The 15,228-nt window shown below is 41.6% G+C and overlaps 1 protein-coding gene across 18 annotated transcripts in view; it reads right to left on the reverse strand.

Moving 5' to 3' along the window:
- ZNF148 (zinc finger protein 148) overlaps positions 1 to 15,228 on the reverse strand; it is a 148,747-nt gene that overhangs the window by 106,134 nt on the left and 27,385 nt on the right. For 3 of the 18 annotated variants that reach the window (XM_080658464.1, XM_080658465.1, XM_080658468.1), the window contains one exon: positions 234 to 314. The exons of 13 other annotated variants lie outside the window; for them this stretch is intronic. The gene's annotated coding sequence lies outside the window, so the exon portion shown is untranslated. The remainder of the gene's footprint in view (positions 1 to 233; positions 315 to 15,228) is intronic. 2 more of the 18 variants (XM_080658469.1, XM_080658470.1) reach the window with 1 other exon arrangement.

Below are 15,228 nucleotides of genomic sequence, written 5' to 3' on the forward strand. Positions count from 1 at the left end.
AAAAGACATTCATCTTCATCCTAATAAAACTAACAGCATTAATTTATTTCAATATACAGCTGTTATATCTCTATATAAAGTTATGCTATGTATGCATAATATTCAAGCTATGTAAGTGGGTATAAGAAGAAAAGGGACTGTCTAATAAATGCAGTTATAGGTGTGTTTATATGCAAGCATATGGGCATCTAACACAGGTGGGGGGGTAATTGAGTAAAACAGTATTGGATTACCTCTATAAAATATGTCAGGCAAATGCCCATCCCGCCAGATCACTTAGCTGAATTTCCAAACTGTTGATTCCTCCCTCTATCCTACAAAAATACAAAAATACAAATTACCCCCAAAAGTATCAAGATTAGGCATATTCTTTAAGTCAGGTAAAGTAGTTATATCTAAATATGCTAAATCTAACAAAAATTTTTCCATGAAAATACTGTTGATTAAATCAAATTAGTAGCAACTAACAATTAATGACCCATCAGTACTAAATGGTATCACAAAGATAAGAAATGACCCTGACACTAATTAGACTTTTTCAAATTTAACTTCTGAAGATAAAGGTTTCTTTAAAATCAGGGTCATAATCTAGAATTATCTTAAACAACTTAAAAGAGAAAAACAGCACAAAATGTGTTTTATTAAAATCTTATGTTGATACTCTCCATTACTCAAATACTATTTCTTGATGAAATCCCACAGTAACATTTCCCTCAGCTCAAAAGTCTAAATATATTAAGAATATATTTCTAAAAACATTAAATATTGAAAACTTTCAAGGCAAAGGTATTTAATAATGCTAAAATGGTCCATATTTTTTAAATGCCATGCTATAATCAACCTTTTATTAGACTAATACAGAAAATTAACAGTCTATGTTAATACTGCATTGATTTCGGACACATTAATTTCTTCATGTTACTGGGATATTTTTTCCTAGCATATGAAATGTAGATAATTAAGATTAAAAGCTAATTGTATTAGAAACAAACAATAGGCCAAATATAATATTTTATTTAGGAATAATGAAGTATTTTATATATATAGGAGCCCTAACACACTTTTAGGGCTCAATAAGTATAAAAGCAGAAAAATTAAGGAAGCTTTAAATCTGTAGAAAATAACTAAATATATTATTTCAAAGTTGTGTTTATATCATTTTATCAAGAGATTACAAACATTACAAACTTCTGATAATTCAGCATTTTCTAGTCCTAAACTGGTCAGTAATTTTGTTGCTACACTAGTTACAAACAAAAAAATCTGTTTTGAAACAATGTATTCCTATTAAGTTCTTAATTGCCAGCCTCAAAGTTTTGTTCCCCGACATTCAAAAGACCACGTGACATTCTTCTCAATTATGTAAAGCTTTTTAAATACAGTGATAGAGATACTGTTATAATTAGCTAGTTATTAATATTAGGATAGGAGCAAAGGAAAGGCCAGACATTACAGGCATGTCATTTGGATAGCTTCACCAGGAAGCTGCAACTATGCACTCACTCCCCAGGGAACCACCAGCCCATCCCCTGGAAAACACTGGGAGAAAGGGTTTCAACAAAGGGGAGATAAAGGCATGTGCAGTCAAGTCAGAGGGACTCTGGAAGATTCCTGTCAGTCACACCTAGGAACAATGATTACTGGACAGAATGGGCGTGGCCCCTGCAAACCTATGAAAATTTGGGAATACATAATCCCCTTAACAGAATTCTCTCATTTGCTGTGCTTGGCACTTGCTCTTGTGACTCCTCGCTCGTGGGGCTTTCTTGTTCCTGCTTCTTTGCATTTGCCTGTTTCCTCCATAGCCATGTGGCTTTGCGGACCCCACAAGCCATGGACTGATGGACTGAAGAAGGAACACAAGCTAAACCAGCCTGATGCTGGACTGGACACTGCTCCAGTAAGGAACAGAAACTCCGGACACTGACTCCGATTCTAGCCCTATTGAAACCACAGCTACACTTCTTTTATGGTCGGAGTGAGGGAGAGGGAGGGGACCTTGGAGACTCAGCAATGTACAGTAGGTCCTCGGGTTATGTCAGAGATCCATTCCTATGGGGCGACGTAACGCGATTTTCTCCGTAAGTCGGAACCCACCTACAACATAAGCATCTACATCACTCACATGGAGCACATACGCAGCAGTAATGAAGTGAAACAGTAAAAAAAAAATTAAAAGATAACAATTCCTGACCTTTACTTGTGGTAAATAAATAATAAAAAACATAAAGCACATATGTACAGACGTCGAAATGACGGAACTTTTTTTATATATATATAAATAAATGGGAGATGGTGACGTAACCACGAAAGAAGTATGGCGAGTCCAACGTAACCTGAGGACTGCCTGTAATTCCACAGAAATAAAAATCACTTGTTCTCCCTTTCAAGTCTTGGAAAATTTTTTTTCTTGGGATATCGCAATAAGTCCACTCCCACAATCAAGAGATGGCGACAAGGACCCCCCAATTCCACCAGTAACGTTAGTATAAAAAAGATGAAAGCCTTAAAGTATATTACATTATGTGCCACTTAACAGGAATACATTCTAAGAAATGCGTCATTAGGCTATTTCATCAATGGGCAAACATCACGGAGTGCACTTATACAAACCTAGATGGTATAACCCACTACTTACCTAGGCTGTACACCAGGTGTACCAGTTAATAATGCCGATTTTTTTCAATAGATGGAGTTACACTTATGTTGATATATATGCGATTTGATAGGTATGCTACTTTGTTGTATCGACAGCAAGATTCAAAACTTCATATGTCAAATTTGCTGAAGGTGTTAACATCATAGATATTTTTACGCTTAAAGATGTCGAATTTCGTGCCAAAAAAAAGAGCATTTGCGGGAAGTTTTAATTCATTACTTTATTTTGAAGAAAAGTGCTGCTGAAAGTTATTGTATACTTCAGGAAGCTTATGGTGAACATGCTCCATCTCAAGATACTTGTGAACGCTGGTTTAAACATTTTAAAAGTGATGATTTCGATGTGAAAGTCAAAGAACGTCCAGGTCAACCAAAAAAGATTGAAGACCAACAATTACAAGCATTTTTGAAGATGCGTGTCAAACTCAAAAACAACTTGCAGAAAGATTAAACGTTGCTCAACGAACAGTTTCCGATCGTTTACAAGCAATGGGAAAGATTTTAAAGGAAGGAAAATGGGTGCCACATCAACTGAACAAAAGACAAATGGAAAACCAAAAAGTCATCAGTAAAATGTTGCTTCAACGGCACAAAAGAAAGTCATTTTTGCATCGAATTGTGACTGGTGATGAAAAGTGGATTTATTTTGAGAATCCCAAACGCACAAAATCATGGGTTGATCCAGGTCAACTATCAACATCGACTGCAAGGCCAAATCGCTTCAGAAAGAAGACAATGCTCTCTGCGTTTGGTGGGATCAGGAAGATGTGGTGTATTATGAGCTTCTAAAACCAGGTGAAACCATTAATACTGCTAACTACCGACAACAAATAATCAATATGAACCACGCTTTGATAGTAAAACAACCAGAATGGGCCAAAAGACACAGCAAAGTAATTTTACTTCATGATAACGCACCATCACACACTTCAAAACCAGTTAAAGACATGTTAAAAGATCTTGCCTGGGACGTATTAACCCATCCACTATTCACCAGACCTTGCTCCTTCAAATTACCACTTGTTCCGATTGATGTCACACGCACTTTCTGAGCAGCACTTCAAAACGTACAAAGAAGAAAATTGGGTTTCAGAATGGTTTGCCTCAAAACAAGAAAAGTTCTATTGGGACGGTATCCACAAATTACCTGAAAGATGGGGGAAATGTGTAGCTAGCGATGGACATTACTTTGAATAAAGCACTTCTGATATTTCTCTTGAAATTACCATGTTTTCTTTGATTACAAAATCCACATCATTAACTGATACACCTGGTAGTAGTCTATTGCTTTGTAGGGGAGGAAAAATAATCTCCCCTCTACCCTTCTGGGTTCTTGACTGAGAAATCCCTGTAATAAAAGACAAATTAACGAAAAAAAAAACAAAGTTTAATCTATACTAATAAAAGTATAATATGCTAATTAGACCAGACAACCTTCCGGACCAGGTCAGGGCTGCGAGGGCCGAGTCCCTTGCACGAATTTCATGCATCAGGCCTCTAGTAATATATAAACCTCCTATATACATGGGAGAGACCCAGCAAAACTGGGTAACTCACCAAAATGGCTGAAACCACCGCTTTAAATACCATCTTCAGTGAAGACAAAAGAAGATATGGCTGGAGGGATTCAGTTATGGAAGGTTACCAGGAAAAGCACAGTAAACAAGGGTAAGGTTGTTACAGAGACTTGTCTTTGAAGTGATAGGTTTCTAGAGATCAGTCATCCCAGCCCCTCCCCAGGAACATGAGGGAGATACCCTTACAAATGGAAATTCCCCATATAAGTGAAAATGTCTTTTACAAAGGGTAACTTCTATTTGGTTTCCAGGTCTTCAATTTCTTAAAATTAACCAGCCTAGCCACCCAGGCTGGTGTGGCTCAGTTGGTTGAGTGTTGTCCTGAAAGTTGCCAGTTAGATTCCCGGTCAGGGCACAAGCCCGGGTTGCAAGCTGTTTCTCTTACATTGGTGTTTCTCTCTCTCTCCCTCTCCCTTCCTCTCTCTCTAAAAGTCAATAAAAAATTTTATTAAAAAGAAAAATCCTAGTGGGTTTGGCTTAGTGGATAGGGCATCAGCCTTCGGACTGAAAGGTCCCAGGTTCTATTCCAGTCAAGGGTTCGTACCGCAGTTGCAGACTTGATCCCTGTCCCTGGTTGGGGCATGTTCAGGAGGCAACCAATCAATGTGTCTCTCTCACATAGATGTTTCTCTCTCCCCCTCCCCACCACTCTCTCTAAAAATCAACAGAAAAATATCCTTGGGTGAGGATCTTTTTTTTTTTTTTAAGCCAATTAACCAACCTAAAATAATCGTTATGCCAAATAGCCATATTTGAAGGCAACAAATTCTGTTCCCCTACAGCTGTTACACTACAAATCTGTACGCCACCGTACTATGCTGAATGCTGTGGACAACTGTGATGCAATGGTAAGTATTTGTGTGATGTGTTATGCTAGGAAGTTAGGACTACTAGGCCCTTAGGAAAGCTAGGGCAGCACTAGGCCACAGGAATTTTTCAGCTCCGCTGTCACTAGGTGATAGGAATCTTTCAGTTCCATTATACTCTTATGGGACAAAGGTTGTAAATGCAATCCATCATTGCAAGAAACATTACGTAGCACATGACTATACTGTGATAGACATTAAAAACAGGTTAAGAAAAAGCAAAACTGTATCTGCACTACACTGCTATTCACTATTCTAATGTTCTTTACTATATTCAACTTTCAGAATTTTTAACATAGCTACAAGAATAAAGTTGACAGAAAAAGTGTGGCAAAGTCTGTATATAGGAAATACAAATGTCTATTAATTATACATTTTAGTATTACCTTGTGAGTCTTTTTAAAAGTTGATTGGATATATCTAGTCCACAATCATTACATATGTCATCACATAATATGGTAACATCTATAGACTGGACAAATGTTTTTGAAATATTTTCACAGCCCTAGCCAATTTGACTCAGTAGGTAGAGTGTCGGCCCCACGGACTAAAGGATCCCAGGTTCGATTCTGATCAAGGGCACATACCACAGGTTGCAGGCTCCATCCCGAGCCCTGGTTGGGGGCGTGGGGGAGGCAACCAATCGATGTTTCTCTCTCACACTGATGTTTCTGTCCCTCCCTCTCCTTTCCACTCTCTAAAAAATAAACAACAAAAACATTTTCAAAAAAAGCCTGCTCAACTTCTTACATCACTTTTTATTGAAGGGCCTAAATTAAGGCTATCACATATCAAAGAACATAACTAGACATGTTAAAAGGGAAGAAAACAAAAAATAAAAGTGAAGCAAGAAGGAAAAACAAACATGCCTCTCTCCCACATGAACACATGCACAAAATAATATAACCTCAAGGTCTAAAACAAAAATTTTGGTTAATTAAGACTACCTTTTTCTAAGTTTGTTTGTTTAGTAGAGGCCTGGTGCACGAATTTGTGAACCAGTGGGGTCCCTTGGCCTGGCCTGCGGGATTGGGCCAAAACCAGCTCTCTAACATCCCCCAAGGGGTCCCGGATTGAGAGAGGGCGCAGGCCAGGCCAAGGGACCCCAGTGGTGCATGATCGGGGCTGGGGATGGACGTGGGAGGTTGGCCAGCCGGGGAGGGGCCGCAGGAGGGCTCCAGGGCGTGTCCAGCCCATCTCGTTCAGTCCCGATCAGCCAGACCCCAGCAGCAAGCTAACCTACTGGTCAGAGCATCTGCCCTCTGGTGGTCAATGCACATCAAAGCAACTGGTCAACCAGTCAACTGTCTGCCCTCTGGTGGTCAGTGCATATCATAGCGAGCGGTTGAGCAGCCTTAGCATATCATTAGCATATTACGCTTTGATTGGTTGAATGAACAACCGGACATTTAGCATATTAGTCTTTTATTATAAAGGATTCTAATCTTCACCCGAGGACATGCATAGAGAGAGGAAAAGGGAGAGGGATAGGGAGAGGGAGGGAGAGGGACAGGGAAAGACAGACAGACATACGTGCCTTCCATACATGCCCCAACCAGGAATCTGAACCCACAATCCAGGTATGAGCCATGACCAGGAATCAAACCAGCAACTTTTCGGTGCACAGGACCATGTTCAACCAACTGAGCCAGAACTCTGCTAGACTCTAAAGTCTCATTTTTAAAGTTTCATTGAAATATGTGTGCTTACAAATTTTTTCCTTTTTATGCTTCCATAAGCACTGTCAAATAAAAAGGCAACCTCTGCCTTTAAATGTAATCAAGAAAAACCTCAAAGCAAAGAAAATAAATATTAGCACACAAGGCATAAGAAACAAAAAAATACTTTAACTAAAAGTCCTTTAGCATCTTTTAACTAGATTATCATTTTAACATAATTAGTCAAGTTCTAACTTTACATTAGCTTTTACTTTTATGATTTAATGACACTTTCGGAATGAAGTTAAAAAAAAAAACGTAAAAAAAAAACCTTGTCCCAGGAGGCAAGAAATTTCTATGACTATGGTTAGAATTACTACATAGTAACAAAGCACAAACATGTGTGTTCTATCTGAATGATGGTCTAATCCCATGGTCGGCAAACTGCAGCTCGTGAGCCACATGCGGTTCTTTGGCCCCTTGAATGTGGCTCTTCCACAAAATACCACAACCTGGGCGAGTCTATTTTGAAGAAGTGGAGTTAGAAGAAGTTTAAAAAATTTGCCTCTCAAAAGAAATTTCAATCATTGTACTGTTGATATTTGGCTCTGTTGACTAATGAGTTTGCCGACCACTGGTCTAATCCATGTATATAAAAGGCTAATATGCAAAGTGTCCCCTTGGGAGTTCGACCGGGAGTTCGATCACTCACTATGACATGCGCTGACCACCAGGGGACAGTGCTGAACGAAGGCCCCGGCTGGCAGCCGAAAGACCCCAATCAGCCCTTATCAGTGGCCAGGCCTAGGGACCCTAGTGGTATACATATTTTTCATGAGCAGATCTAGTCCAAGGACAATGACAGCCCAACAAATTCAAACCAACCATCCCAGAAATTACCCTACTCAGGTCTTTCTAAACCATTTTTCATTTCTACTCTCACCAAAAATCAAGCCAAAATCTTATAAACTTTGCAATTACTGTAATTAATCCATTTAACTGAGAAAGAAAATTCAACAAAAGGGCAATCAAATTCTTAAAATTGACCAAAGTGAGTAAAATAAAGCCAACTACTGAAAATGTTCACCTTCCCTTGAACTTTTCAAATCACTTAACCATGAAACATTCATTTTCCAAGAAACCAACTGTCCACCCATGTTAGAAAACACAACAGTAAGCATTTTTATAAACTCCTTAAGACTGTAAACCACTGAAGAGATAGACCTTTAAATCTAAATCATCCATTGATGGAAACACCTCCCAAAATCAAACCTATCACAATGGGAATGTAACAATGTTATCCTTCCCCAGATTTACTAATAGAAATCAGTTTTTAAAATTATAAGCCACTAATCTCAAGAAAAAGCTGCTTTATTTGTCCATGAATTTTCACTAAATACACATTAATTTTGTAAATAATCATGAAACAATTTTTTAATATGAAGATCAACACCATTCAGGCAAGTTTTCAAATGATCTTCTCAAAGAAGATATAACCACAGTTTGATAAAGTACTTCACAGTTTACAAAGTGCTGTCACATGTGACCTTTCATTTGACCCTTACAACCACCTGGACATTTTTTTTTTTTTAATATATATTTCTTTATTGATTTCAGAGAGGAAGGGAGAAGGAGAGAGAGATAGAAACATCAATGATGAAAGAGAATCACTGATTGGCTGCCTCCTGCACGCCCCGCACTGGGGATCGAGCCCGCAACCCAGGCATGTGCCCTTGGCCGGAATCGAACCCGGGACCCCTCGGTCCGCAGACTGACGCTCTATCCACTGAGCCAAGCCGGCTAGGGTCACCTGGACATTTTTATTGTTTGTCTCTGTTCTATAGATGATGAAACTGGGATTCATGGGTTAAGTACCCAAAGTTAAACAACAACTAAGTGTCAAATCAAAGACTTTAAATGGATTCCTCTGCCCCTAATAAATGTCTATTCTAACACAAAACCACAGAAAGGTCATTCCAGAGTTTAAAAAAACTTTAATGCTACTCTTAGCAATGTTCTGAGTTAAAAAATAATGAAACTAAAATGCTATATACAATAATTTACTATGCAAATAAACAGAGAAAACAAAATTCATCTGATTTTTATAAAATAAAAATTGTTCTACTGTAATAAGGAAATCCTACAAAAAAGAATAGGAATACACACTTAAAAATTAAAGTTTACTTAATTTGATTTTTTAAAGTTTCAATTCTTTGTGAAAACGTTAAAATTATTAAAACTCAAAGAGGAAACTAATTATTACTTCCAATATGAAATATAACACTCTCATTTAAAAATTTGCATATGGTTCATAAAAAGCCATTTCATCTTTTGACAGCTCATCTCCTGTCTCGAACACATGTCCTGAATTACACTAATAGACACAATGTGGAAGTGTTCCCATACATAAAGGAAATGGTTTTAATCTGATCAGGAAGCTGAGATTTGCCATCAGAGACAATCAGAGAATATCTCAAGAAGTGGCTGCAAAGGAGTGCAGTGATTTCTCTGTAATTACAGTAACGTATTAAATTTGAACAATTCATGAAACATGTGAGGTAGTCTGTGTTGTTTTTTTTAATATAATTCTATTTAGCAAGTTAACTCACTATTTAGAAACACTAGCTTCTACTAATGTAGAATGGACATTTTCTTATTTGGGGTCAATTTATTCTTAAGTAGAAAACTAGGAAATGTAAATGCAGGACATCTTATCTTTCCTTTTCAATCTATGAATTAGAAACATAAAAGATTTGCAGTATTGTTTTGAAAAATGTTTATTAATATTAAAATACTATTATGTATTACTGGAATTATGAAACATCTTACATACAAATAATCTATTAAACAAACATATCCTATATAATAAAAGGCTAATATGCAAATAGACCAAATGGCGGAACAACCAGACGCTATAACATGCACTGACCACCAGCGGGCGTGCGTGGAACATGGCAGGCATCAGCAGCAGGCGGCAGAGCGCAGAACATGGTGGGCATTGGCCGAGGCGGGATGGTGGAACAGGTGAGTGGGGGCACCAGACCAAGGCGAGGGCACCACTTGCTGTCATCAAGGCGAACCTCTGGTGGTTACTGAAAATTCTTTGTTCCCGCACGCCACAGTCCGGCCCAGCGCTCGCACATACTGCTAGTGCCAGTCCCGCTCGCACCCACTGCCAGCGCCCAGCGCTGGCCCTAATTGCTTGGCACCATCAGCGGGTGTGAGCAGCAGCTGCCAGCCCTGATAGCCCCTGAGGGCTTCTCTACCTCCCCTGCTCCTGAGGGGCAATCGGGGCAGCAGCCGCCACTCACACCCGCTGACAGTGCAGAGCGATTGGGGCTGGCGCCAGCACTGGGTGCAAGCAGAGCCGGCGCCATCAGCGCATGGGAGCAGCGGTGGCGGGAGCAGGGCTGCCAGCAGACAGGGGACTGGGGGCTGCAGTGGTAGGGACTGGGTGGGAGCGCAGAGAATGGGCTGAAACCTGCTCCTATGCCCACCACAGCCTCACGGCCCACAGTTCCTTTCAAGGTACAAGAATTCGTGCACTTGGGTCCCTAGTTCGTTTAAGATAAAAACCCAGACTTTATAACCTCATTTTAATTAACTACATAACAAAATTCTATTTATGTGATAGAGGCATAGTAAAATAGCATACATTGCCCTGGCCCAGTGGGTCAGTTGGAGCATCATCCCAAATACCAGGGGGTTGCAGGTTCGATTCCCGGTCAGGCCACATACCTATCTTGTGGGTTTGATCCCAGATTGGGCTGCCTGCTAGAGGCAATTGTTTCTCTTTCTCTCCCCTTGCGCCACCGCCCGCCCGAGCCCTGCTTCCTCTCTCTCTAAAATCAATAAACATATCCTTAGGTGAGGATTAAAAAATAAAGGAAATAAAGAAAATAGCATGCACCCTGGCACCCTCTTGAATTGGTTATAAATGACCTCCCAAAAACTTCCTAGGTGCCCAATATTGCGAATTACAATTGAAGCGAACATTTACATAATGCTTAAAACATTACAAAGCACATATGCATATACCATTATTTTCAAAGCTGAAATAAACCACTGGATGGAGTTCATGCATGTTCACAAAAATTAAGGATAGGATAGGATGGCATAGGTTTTTCCCTGTCCCTCCTCACCAAACACAGCTATGAACCATGAAAATAACACAAGAGACAACCAAAGGAAAACTCTGAAAAGTGGTAAGAAGGCAGCAAACCAGTTTGGGAATGCAGGACTGGAGAAACAAAATAATAGCAGGGTGTTTTTAACTCCCTACACCCAAAAGAAGGAAATCTAGACTGACACTTCCCAACCACCAATTTAGCAACTGAAGGCAGACCAGATAGTCACATTCTTCCCCCAAAATAAAGGGGAGTCCTTCTGCAATATCGGGGGAGATCAACTGCAAGCCCAGCCAACAGCAAACACCAGGAAAAGCAATTCTTCCTTCCTCACCTGGTGTGAGATTCCTGTTTTCTCGTAGAGATACAGAAGCAAGTGGGCAGAACTGAAGGATCCAGCCAGAGTAAGCAATTCAGATTGGGCCAAAACTATTCTCCCCTGACCAGAGATGCAGGGATAGGAAAGAATGTTCGAAAACAGTAGGAGGATCCCACTACTATCCTCTCCTACCTAGAGATACCCAAAGGCGATCATGGGGAAATCCCTTTTGGTCCCTTCGGCAGCAGCAGCAGCAGCAAGGACCAGTGGGAGTCCAGCAGCATCCAATAAATCAAGATGACCATAAAGGCCCAGAAAATTAAACTGTCACTGGAACCACACAGCCCACAAAATTGGGCCAAGACCTGGATGCTAAACCTAAATTTGGAGACTGACTGGCTGAGAAACTTAAAAATATAAATAGGGCCTCCCGGTTGGCATGGCTTAGTGGTTGAGCATCAACCTATGAACCAAGAGGTCACAGTTCAATTCCAGGTCAGGGCACAAGCCCAAGTTGCAGACTTGATCCCCAGTGGGGGGCAGGCAGGAGTCAGCTGATTGATTATTCTCATCATTGATGTTCTCTCTCTCCCTCTCCTTGCCCTCTAAAATCAATAAAAAATATTTTTAAATAAAATAAATAAGTAAAAATGTAAATAGAGCCCAGAAACTTCTAACATCCTATATAATAAAAGGGTAATATGTAAATAGACCGAATGGCAGAATGACCAGAATGCCTGCGGCCCCTCGCCCCAGCTGGCCCCGCCCCCGATTGGTCTCCCACCTCAGCTGGCCCGCCCCTGATGACCCCCATCGGGGCGGGCCAGCTGGACTCCACCAGTGCACGAATTTGTGCACCAGGCCTCTAATAACAGATAAAACAGAAATGACCCTCAAACATGAGTGAGAAAAGATAATCAACTAAGGCAAACACAGAGATGAATCAGATGCTGGAATTAGCTAACAAAAATTTTAAAGCAAACATAATAAAAATGTTCCAGCAATCAATTATAAATTATGAAGCAAGTGAAAACCATATATACATATGCCTAAGTGACCATTACAACTGGACGACCGGATGACCAGCTGGTAGCTATGACATGCACTCACCAGCAGGGGGCAGATGCTCAATGCAGTTGCTGCCCCCTGGTGGTCAGTGTGCTCTCACAACCAACCTCCCAGGTTGGCCAACCTCCTGCGGTCCCTCCCCCTGGCCAGCCAGCCCCAATCGGTCCCGATCGCTGGCCAGGCCGAGGGACCCCACCCGTGCACAAATTCGTGCACCAGGCCTCTAATGAAAAAGAAGCAAAAGGAAACTACATAACTAAAAAATACAATATAGTAGTCACCCCATTATTTGTGAGGAATACTGGTATGTCCCAAGACAATGCCTGAAATCATCCTACCTAATAAAGAGGGAATATGCAAATTGACCATCACACCGTCACAAAGATGGAGGCGCCCACAGTGGAGGCAGGGGTTTCCGTAACACAAGATGGCTGCACCCACAGCGGAGGCCAAGTTCCCATAACAAGCCTTAACAAGCAATCAGCAGGGACATGAGGCTGTGTGGCACTGGGCCAGGGCAGGGGATCTGAGGCTGCGCCCCCGCCCAGTGAGACTTGACAGGGGACCTCAGGCCCCGTCCCCCGCCCAGCAGGGCTTAATGGGGGCCTCAGGCCATACCCTCCGCTCTGGCACCAGGCCGGGGGACCTCAGGCCGCGCCCCCCACATGGTGGGTCTTGACAGGGGACCTGAGGCTGCACCCCCACCAGGCAGGGCTTGACGGGGGCCCTGAGGTTGTGTTCCCCCCACCCGGCAGGGCTTGATGAGGGATCTCAGGCCACACCCCCCACCCCGGCGCCAGGCCAGGGGACCTGAGGGTGCACTCAGGGACCTGAGGTTGCACTCCCCACCCAGCGGGGCTTGACAGGGGACCTGAGGCTGCGCCCCCCGCCCAGCGCCAGGCCAGGGGACCTGAGGCTGCGCCCCCCCACCCGGCGGGGCTTGACAAGGGTGGGGCCGGCCGGGTCTGGATCTTGCCCAACGGGGGTGGGGCCGGCTGGGTCTGGGTCTCATGCGATTTTGAGGTGCCATGGGTGGGCGGGGACTTGACTCTGGGTCTTGCAGCGTGCCCCAGACTCTGACAGGAGGAAGATTTTCATATATATTTTACTAATTTTCTTTCATCTCTGACACTTCTATTATAGAGAAAGGACAAATAGCAATATTAAAATATTTCCTCTAATTAATCCCCTTTTAATGTGCACGAATTTCGTGCACCAGGCCACTAGTAGATAGTAAGTAAAAAACCCTACATATACTATGCTTTTTTTCTATACCTATGATAAAGTTTAATTTATAAACTAGGCACATTAAGAAATTAACAATAATAACTAAAAATAAAAAAGAACAGCCATTTTCAACTGGTGTTCACAAGAATTTTTAAAACATGCAATACCTGACTATTTAGTCAGGGGCACTGACCTCTTTTCCCTTAGATTGTCAAATAAAAAAAAAAATGACAACAACCAATACAATAGCCATGCAGTGTGACTAAATCAAAATTTTACCTATTCTGCCAAAACCGGTTTGGCTCAGTGGATAGAGCGTCGGCCTGCGGACTGAAGGGTCCCGGGTTCGATTCCTGTCAGGGGCATGTGCCTTGGTTGTGGGCACATCCCTGGTGGGAGGTGTGCAGGAGGCAGCTGGTCGATGTTTCTCTCTCATCGATGTTTCTAGCTCTCTGTCCCTCTCCCTTCCTCTCTGTAAAATATCAATAAAATATATATTAAAAAAAAAAAAATTTTACCTATTCTTTTGGTCAAATCAGCAAAAATTACATTTTTGGTATACTACAGAAATGAACTAATTAGTTTATGTGTGCCATGAGATGAAAAAGGTTGAAAATCGCTAAAATAGAAAAATTATAACATTATACTGCAATAAAAGGTATATGAATGTCATCTTTCTCTCTCTCAAAATATCTTATTGTAATGTACTCACCATCCTTCTTCTTGTGATGATGCAAGATGATAAAATGCCTATGTGATGAGATGAAGTGAGGTGAATGACATAGGCATTGTGACATAGCATCAGGCTACATTGGTGACCTCTAACGATACGTCAGAAAGAGGATCATCTGCTTCAGGTGACCCTGGATCATCAAGCCATAACGATGTCTACGGCTGAATGTTAGCAGCAGCCAATGTCAACAGTTGGAAAATTGTAATATTTTCAGACTGTGGTTGACTGCAGATAACTGAAACCATGGAAAGCAAAACCACAGATGAGGGGAACTACTGTAACAGAAATTTTTAAAACTCACCGTAATGGCTCAATACAAACAAGGAGATGATAGGGAAGAGAATCAATGAACTTAAGGACAGAAAAACAGAACTCACCCAATCTGAAAAACAGAGAAAATAGACTGAAGAAAAAAAATTGAGTCTTGGGGAACTGAGGGGTAATAACTAAAGATTCAACATTCATATCACTGGAGCCCCAGAAAGAAAGGAAAATAAATGAGGGGCTGAAACAGTATTTGAAGAAGTAATGGCTGAAAACTTCTCAAATGTAGCAGATATAAACTTACAGATAAAGAAAAAAAAAAATGAGCAAACCCAAAATAGAATAAACCCAAAGAAATTTACAGCAAAACATAATCCTATCTAATAAAAGCGTAATATGCAGATTGACCATCACTCCAACACACAAGATGGCTGCCCCCATGTGGTCAAAGATTCTGCCCCCATGTGGACACAAGATGGACACCACAAGATGGCCAGCAGGGGAGGGCAGTTGGGAGGGACCAGGCCTGCAAGGGAGGGCAGTTGTGGGCGATCAGGCCAGCAGGGGAGGGCAGTTGGGAGGGACCAGACCTGCAAGGGAGGGCAGTTGGGGGCAATCAAGCCTGCAGGGGAGGGCAGTTAGGTGTGACCAGGCCGGCAGAGGAGGGAAGTTGGGGATGACCGGGCCTGCAGGAAAGGGCAGTTGGGGTGACCAGGCCTGCAGGGGAGGGC

The sequence above is a fragment of the Plecotus auritus genome (genome assembly GCF_963455305.1).
Source record: "Plecotus auritus genome assembly, chromosome: 2".
Classification (NCBI taxonomy): Eukaryota; Metazoa; Chordata; class Mammalia; order Chiroptera; family Vespertilionidae; genus Plecotus; species Plecotus auritus.